Raw genomic sequence first — 7,958 nt, 5'->3', positions numbered from 1 at the left:
AGTTGCTCCGCGGCATGTGGGATCTTCCTGGACCAGGGCTCGAACCCGTGTCCCCTGCATTGGCAGGCGGATTCTTAACCACTGTGCCACCAGGGAAGCCCCCTTCCTTCCTTTTTTAAAAGACAATATTTTTTCAAGCAGTTTTAGGTTTAAAACAAAATCTAGTGGAAGGTACAGAGATTTCCCGTGTACTCTCTGCCCCCACACATGCATAGCCTTTCCTGTTATCAACATTAGTCAATAGAATGGTACTTTCTTTTTTTTAAACCAAGGATGCTCCTGTATTGACACATCATGATCACCCAAAGTCCACAGTTTACCCTAGGATTCCCTCTTGGTATTGTATATCTATAGGTTTGGACAAATGTTTGATGACATAGTCATCATTATAATATCATACAGAGTATTTTCACTGCCTAAAAATCCTCTGTGCTCTGCCTATTCATCTTTCTCCTGTCCCTTCCTCTGGCAACTACCATTTTTGCTTTTTGAAGAACGTCGTATAGTTGGAATCATACAGGATGTAGCCTTTTTCTTTTTCTTTTTTTTTTTGCGGTACGCGGGCCTCTCACTGTTGTGGCCTCTCCCGTTGCGGAGCACAGGCTCCGGACGCACAGGCTCAGCGGCCATGGCTCACGGGCCCAGCCTCTCTGCGGCATGTGGGATCTTCCCGGACCGGAGCACGAACCCGTGTCCCCTGCATCGGCAGGCGGACTCCCAACCACTGCGCCACCAGGGAAGCCCAGGATGTAGCCTTTTGATTGACTGCTTTCACTTAGTAACATATATTAAAGTTTCCTCCATGTCTTTTCATGACTTGATAGCTCATTTCTTCTTTCTTTCTTTTTAAACTCCGAATAATATGACATTGCCCGGATGTACCACAGTTTATTTATTCATTCACCTACTGAAGGACGTCTTGGTTGATTCTAAGTTTTGGCAATTATGCCTAAAGCTGATATAAACATTTGTGTGCAGGTTTTTGCATGGATATGTTTCCAGCTTTTTTGGATAGATACCAAAGAGTGTGTTTGCAGGATCATATGATAAGAGTATGTTTAGGTTTATGAGAGACGGCCAAACTGTCCTCCCAAAGTGGCTGTACCGTTTTGCATTCCCACCAGCAGTGAATGAGAGTTCCTGTTGCTCCACATCCTTGCCAGCATTTGGTGTTGTTAGTGCTCTGGGTCTGGGCCATTGTAATAGGTGTGTGGTGCTATCTCATTTTTGTTTTAATTTGCATTTTCGTGAAGACATGATGTGGAGCAACTTTTCACATGCTTATTTGCCATCTATATATTTTCTTTGGTGAAGTATTTGTTAAGGTCTTTGATCTGTTTTTGAATTGGGTTGTTGTTTTCTTATTGTTGAATTTCAAGAATTCTTTGTATATTTTGGATAACAGTCATTTATCAAATATGTCTGTTGCAAATGTTTTCTCCCAGTCTGTGATTTGTCTTCTAATTCTTTTGATACTGTTTTCTTGCTGAACAGCAGAAGTTTTTAATTTTAATGCAGTTAATAATAATCAATTATTTGTTTCATGGATTGTGTCTTTGGTGTTATATCTAAAAAATCATTATCCTACTCAAGGTCATTTAGGTTTTCTCCTATGTTATAGTCCAGGAGTTTTATAGTTTCATGTTTTAAATTTAGGTCTGTTATCCATTTTGTGTTAATTTTTGTAAAGAGTGTAATGTCTGTGTCTAGATCCAGTTTTTCATATGCTGATGTCCAGTTGTTCTAGCACCATTTGTTTTTCTTTTTTTCCAAAATTTAAAGTTTTTATAATTTTAACGATACCAAAATAAACATTAACATGTGGATAACTAGGAGAAATGTTTGGAAAAGCTATAACATAATATTAGAATGCAGAATACATAAGGTCAAAAATAAATCAATAATAAAGGTAACAAACAATCATGTTGGATAATGAGAAAAAGTTTAAAGTTGGTCATTCAAAGAAGAGAACAATAGGGACTTCCTGGTGGGGCAGTGGTTAAGAATCTACCTGTTAATGCAGGGGACACGGGTTCGAACCCTGGTCTGGGAAGATCCCACATGCCGTGGAGCAACTAAGCCCATGCGCCACAGCTACTGAGCCTCTGCTCTAGAGCCCGTGAGCCACAACTACTGAGCCCGTGTGTCACAACTACTGAAGCCCATGTGCCGAGAGCCTGTGTTCCACAACAAGAGAAGCCACTGCAATGAGAAACCAGCACACTGCATTGAAGAGTAGCCCCCGCTTGCCTTAACTAGAGAAAGCCCTCCTAACAAAGATCCAATGCAACCAAAAATAAATAAATAAAATCAATAAATTTATTTTTAAAAAACCCACAAAAAACAAAGAAGAGAACAATAGATATCTATTAAATGCAAATATTATTGGTCTATTGAGGGAATAAACATTTAAATCATACCATGAGTTGAAATATCTACACAGATACTCTTCTGGACCCAGAATGTTCCTACTCTTCTCAGTGTGCTCCAGCTACCTGGTCTAGCAACATTTGTTGAAGAGACTATTTTTGCTTCATTGTATTTCCTTTGCTCATTTGTCAAAAATCAGTTGGCTATATTTACGGGGGTCTATTTCTTGACTCTCTATTCTGTTCCACTGATTTATTTGGGTATCCTTTCGCCAATACACACTATTTGTTTACTGTAGCATTATAGTAAGTCTGAAGTTGAGTAGTGTCAGTCCCCCAACTCTGTTCTCCTTCAATATTGTGTTGCATATTCTGGGTCTTTTGTCTCTCTATGTAAACTTTAGATTCAGTTTGTTGATATCCATGAAATAATTTGCTGGGATTTTGATTGGAATTGCATTGAATCCATAGATCAAGTTAAGAAGAACTGACATCTTAATGATATTGTATCTTCCTATTCATGAACATAGAATATCTCTTCATTTATTTAGTTCTTTGATTTTGTTTATCAGAGTTTTGTAGTTTTCCTCAAATAGTCTTGTACATATTTTGTTAGATTTGTGCTTAAGTATTTCATTTTGGGGGTGCTAATTTAAATGATACTATGTTTTTAATTTCAACTTCCACTTGTTCATTCTTGGTTTGTAGGAAATTGATTGATTTTTGTATATTAACCTTGTATCCCACACCTTCCTTCATTTTCTATCAAATATTTATGAATGTCTACCATGTGCTAATCCCTCTAGCACAGTCCCTCCTCCTGAAGCTCAGAGTTTAGTGAGCAAGGTAGAAAAATAAATATAAAAATTAAAAACATATGTTATTAGTCTAGTATCATTTAAGGGGTTTTACAATTAGCTACTCACTTTTGGTCTTCTGGGAAGGAGACTCAACAGGAGATGAAATATGTGTTTCTTGTGTTGTATCTTCCTGTATGTGCTCTTCAAGGATTGTTGATCTTCCCACACCTTTGAAATATTCTGTGTATATAAGTTTTTGAAATTACATACTTGAATTCATTTATTTTATTTTTTATTATTATTTTAAATAATCTTTTTTCTCACCCTGAAGGTCTTTTTCAAAAATAATTAATTATATTTTATTTTTGGCTGCTTTGGGTCTTTGTTGCTGTGCATGGGCTTTCTCTAGTTGTGGCGAGTGGGGGCTACTCTTCGTTGTGGTGCATGGGCTTCTCATTGCCGTGGCTTCTCTTGCTGTGGAGCATGGGCTATAGGCATGCGGGCTTCAGTAGTTGTAGCACACAGACTCAGTAGTTGTGGCTCGCGGCTTCTAGAGCGCAGGCTCAGTAGTTGTGGCCCACGGGCTTAGTTGCTCCACGGCATGTGGGATCTTCCCGGACCAGGGCTTGAACCTGTGTCCCCTGCATTGACAGGTGGATTCTCAACCATTGCGCCACCAGGGAAGCCCTATCCTAAGTTTTTAAAAGAACTTTCAAAACCAAACAAACTGAAAGAACTTCATGATGAGCTATTAATTTAAAGCTTTTTAATTAAAATAGAAAAGATATTTTAGAAGAGACTCATGAACACTTTTTCTGAAAACTAAACTTTTGTCACATTCTTTCCTTAAAAATAAATTTACCTGTTGAAGATAAACAAAGAACAACCCCCCCACCCCCCAAAAAACATATGTTTTTATAAGGGACATATGAAAGAGGTCTTTTAACTGGGCCTTGGTGGTCCAGGGTAGACTTTTTAGAGAGGTATGAAGTGAGTCTTAAGGGATGAACCTTACATGAAGTGAAAAAGCAAGAATATTGTAGATGAAGATGACAGAAGGGAGATAGATGAGAAGCAGGATGGGTTTTCAGGGATCTACATGTGACTGAGTAGCAACAGATAGGGCTGAAGAGATTAAGTGGGGTCATGCTACTGTGTCTCTTGTCAAGGACCTTGCTTTTTATTCTACAGAGATAATTTGTTTCAAGTAATTTTAGCAGCAGAATTTTTTTCCAAATGAAATCTGTGTGGCATGCCAATATAAAATTAGATTAAAAGGAAATTTAATTAGTATGCATTATTTTATAAATTAAAACAATGAAAATACTGACACTTGTTTGAATAAGAATTTGATATAGAGATTATGGATGACAGTTATGTCTTATGTTAGCCTCGGCATTGCAATTCTTTTATGTCTGAGTTTTGTTTGTTGTACAGTGGCAAGATAATTTTGATTCACAGAGATAAGTAGTTGCAAATTGTGACAGTTTAAAAATGTTATCTCAGAATCTCAGGATACTATTTTATAAAAACGATGGAAGAGAAGGTTTTGTTCTTAGATCTACGCAAAAATGAAATTTGTGTTCGAGTGACTATGAGGATGATGGCACCAACACCCAAAACTGAATATATACCAGAGGGTAATTTCCAGGAAAAATTCAGTTTTTGACATTTTGTGTTTAAGCTATGTTATTTCAGAAGATAGGAAGCTTCTAATAACCATGGACATAACTGGTTCCTTAGAAATCAAACACGAAATATATGCGTTTTAAAGTTGTGAAAACTCATTTTCCTCTGACATCTTGCGGCCTGCTTTTGATAAAATTTTAATGGTTCATTTAAGAAACTCTTCACTTCTGGAAATTCAGGCAGCTGCTCAGCCGGTGGTTCAGAATTCTGCTGCTTCATCATTTCAGATTTCTTGACTTGCCTACAGATGCATCTAGACCAATGTCATTTTATATTTAGCGAAGTTAGAATAGTTCACAGAGACTCTTGTGTCCTTTCTGAATGCTGCAAATATCTAAGCTGGGTCATGCCACTACTCTTCTCCCTCAGTCAAATCAATTAAAATGTATGTATTTAATGAATGGCTTGTTACAGAGAAAAATGTCTTGATGTTTCTTGGCAGTATGGCAACATCACCATTCACTTATTAATTTACTTAGTTTAATCCAATAGAAATAGATGCTAGGTTCTTCCTTGATTTGGAAGGTAAGTGATTGTATTAATTTACTATGACTGCCATAACAAAGTACCACAGACTAAGTGGCTTAAATAGCAGACATTTATTTCTCATAGTTCTGGAGGTTGGAAGTCCAAGATCAAGGTGTCTTGGATCAAGGTGACTGTTTGCTTTCCTCTCAGGCCCTCTCCTTGGCTTGCAGATGGCTGCCCTTTTGCTGCCTCTAATTATGGTCTTATTTCTGTGTGAACCTCCTTGGTGTCTGTGTGTGTCCAAATTTCCTCTTCTCATAAAGACATTAGTCAGATTGGATTAGGGCCCTCCTTAATGCCCTCATTTTAACTTAATCATTCCTTTAAATACCGTATTTCCAAATATAGTCACATTCTGAGACACTGGGGGTTAGGACTTCAATATACAAATTTTGGGGGGCACAGTTCAGCCCATGTTATGATTAAATATTTTTCCTTGGGTATTATAAAAAAGACAATAGATTTAAGTTTTCTCCATAGCTTCACGGCTTCTTCATTTGTGTTTGTATTTTTTTTTTTCATTTAAGATAGGAAATACTTTATTCAAACCCATCAGAGAAATGGATAGCTTGAGTCTGTAACAAAGTGTCCATTTTTAAAGCATTGGTCAGTAATTGTATATGACTACATACACATTAATTGATCAGACCACAACTTTTCAATGATTAAAACAGAATAAACTTCCCTGTAAAAGCAGTGCCTTTGTGACATTTTCACTTTAGTATTTTTCTCCTTCTTCTTCTCCCTCTCCTTCAACAGAATCCACATCAACCTCCACATAATCCTTCTCAAGGGCAGCCATGTCCTCACAGGCCTCAGAAAACTTTCCTTCCTCTATGCCCTCATCCATATACCAGGGAAAGGCACACTTGGTATACGTCAGGTCAAACTTGTGGTCCAGGTGAGCCCAGGCCTCAACGATGGCTGTGGTGTTGCTCAGCATGCACACAGCCCACTGTACTTTGGCCAGGTCTCCACCAGGTATCACAGTAGGAGGCTGGTAATTAATGTCAACTTTGAAGCCAGTGGGGTACCAGTCCACAAACTGGATGGCGCGCTTGGTCTTGATGGTGGCAGTGGTAGCACTGACATCTTTGGGAACCATGTTGCCATGGTACAACAGGCAGCAAGCCATGTATTTACCATGGTGAAGGTTGCATTTCACAGCCTGGTTGGCTGGCTCAAAGCAAGCGTTAGAGATCTCTGCTACCAGCAGAGGTGATAGGGGCATATGTAGCCAGAGGGAAGCGGATGTGGGGGTAGGGCACCAGATTGGTCTGAAATTCTGTCAGATCAACATTCAGGGCTCCATCAAACCTCAGGGAAGCAGTGATGGAAGACACAACTTGATCTATCAACCTATTCAGGTTAGTATGTTGGGTGCTCAATATCAAGGTTTCTAAGACAGATGTCATAGATGTCCTCATTGTCTACCATGAAGGCACAATTAGAGTACGCCAGGGAGGTGTGGGCAGTGAGGTTGGAGTTGTAGGGCTGAAGTACAGCTATGGAAACCTGGGGGGCTGGGTAAATGAAAAACTCCAGCTTGGACTTCTTGCCATAATCAACAGAGGGACCTTCCATCAGCAGGGAGGTGAACCTAGAACCAGTTCCCCCACCAAAGCTGTGGAAAACCAAGAAGCCCTGAAGACCTGTGCATTGGTCATCCAGTTTCCAAATTCGGTCCAAGTTGAGGTCAGTGACCTCCTTGCCAATTGTGTAGTGATGTCGGGCATAGTAATTGGCAGCATCTTTCTTGTCTCTGATGAGCTGCTCAGGGTGGAGGAGCTGGGGGTAGGTGCCAGTGAGAACTTCATCAATGGCTGTGGGTTCCAGGTCTACAAACACGGCCCTGAGCACATGCTTGCCAGCAGTTTTCTCACTGAAGAAGGTGTTGAAGGAGTCATCTCCTCCCCCAATGGTCTTGTCACTTGGCATCAGGCCATTGGGCTGGATGCCATGTTCCAGGCAGTAGAGCTCCCAGCCGGCATTGCCGATCTGGACACCACCCTGGCCAGCATCAATGGAAATGCACTGGCATATAGTTGCTGTTTTGTGGCTGCTGAGCGGATGGCAGAGAGGAGGAGGCAAGGTTGTCGCTTCTTCCAGAGCAACTCTTAGGTGGTCGTTGTAAGAGAACCTGCCTTATTTGTATTCTTGATGGGACTCAGAACCACTCCTCCCCTTTTGCATGGGAAAAAGGGAGGTAAATCTTCTCTTCTGGAAAGTGTCATAGGTAATGCAATATTTCTCAGTCTTTTTACTGTCCCATCACATAGACACATAGGAGGGATGTCACATAGCCACAACAAATGAGTGGCTTACTAAGAGCTTGAGTTGTAGAATCCCTATTTAAAAGCTGTGTGACTTTGTCCAAAGTCTTAAACTTCATAAGGATACTGTCTAAGCTACTTTAACAGAGATCTCTATAATACCTGACTTAAGAAGAGAGAAGTTTATTTTTCTCTCCTGTATCAGATCACAGTGAAGTATCACAGAGTGGGATGGGCAGATCAGTCTATCCTTAAAAGACAGCTTCTATCTCTGGGTCCATAATGGCTGTTCTACCTCT

General features: G+C 39.8%; 1 pseudogene; it reads right to left on the bottom strand.

Annotated features, from left to right (window-relative positions):
- Positions 1-6,104: 6,104 nt before the first annotated feature.
- Positions 6,105-7,423, bottom strand: LOC101329578 (tubulin alpha-1B chain pseudogene; annotated as a pseudogene).
- Between the last annotated feature and the right edge of the window lie 535 nt (positions 7,424-7,958).

Source organism: Tursiops truncatus, chromosome 4 (genome assembly GCF_011762595.2).
Source record: "Tursiops truncatus isolate mTurTru1 chromosome 4, mTurTru1.mat.Y, whole genome shotgun sequence".
Classification (NCBI taxonomy): domain Eukaryota; kingdom Metazoa; phylum Chordata; class Mammalia; order Artiodactyla; family Delphinidae; genus Tursiops; species Tursiops truncatus.
The sequence above is the reverse complement of the archived record's forward strand: the minus strand, read 5'-3'. Positions and strand labels throughout refer to the sequence as shown.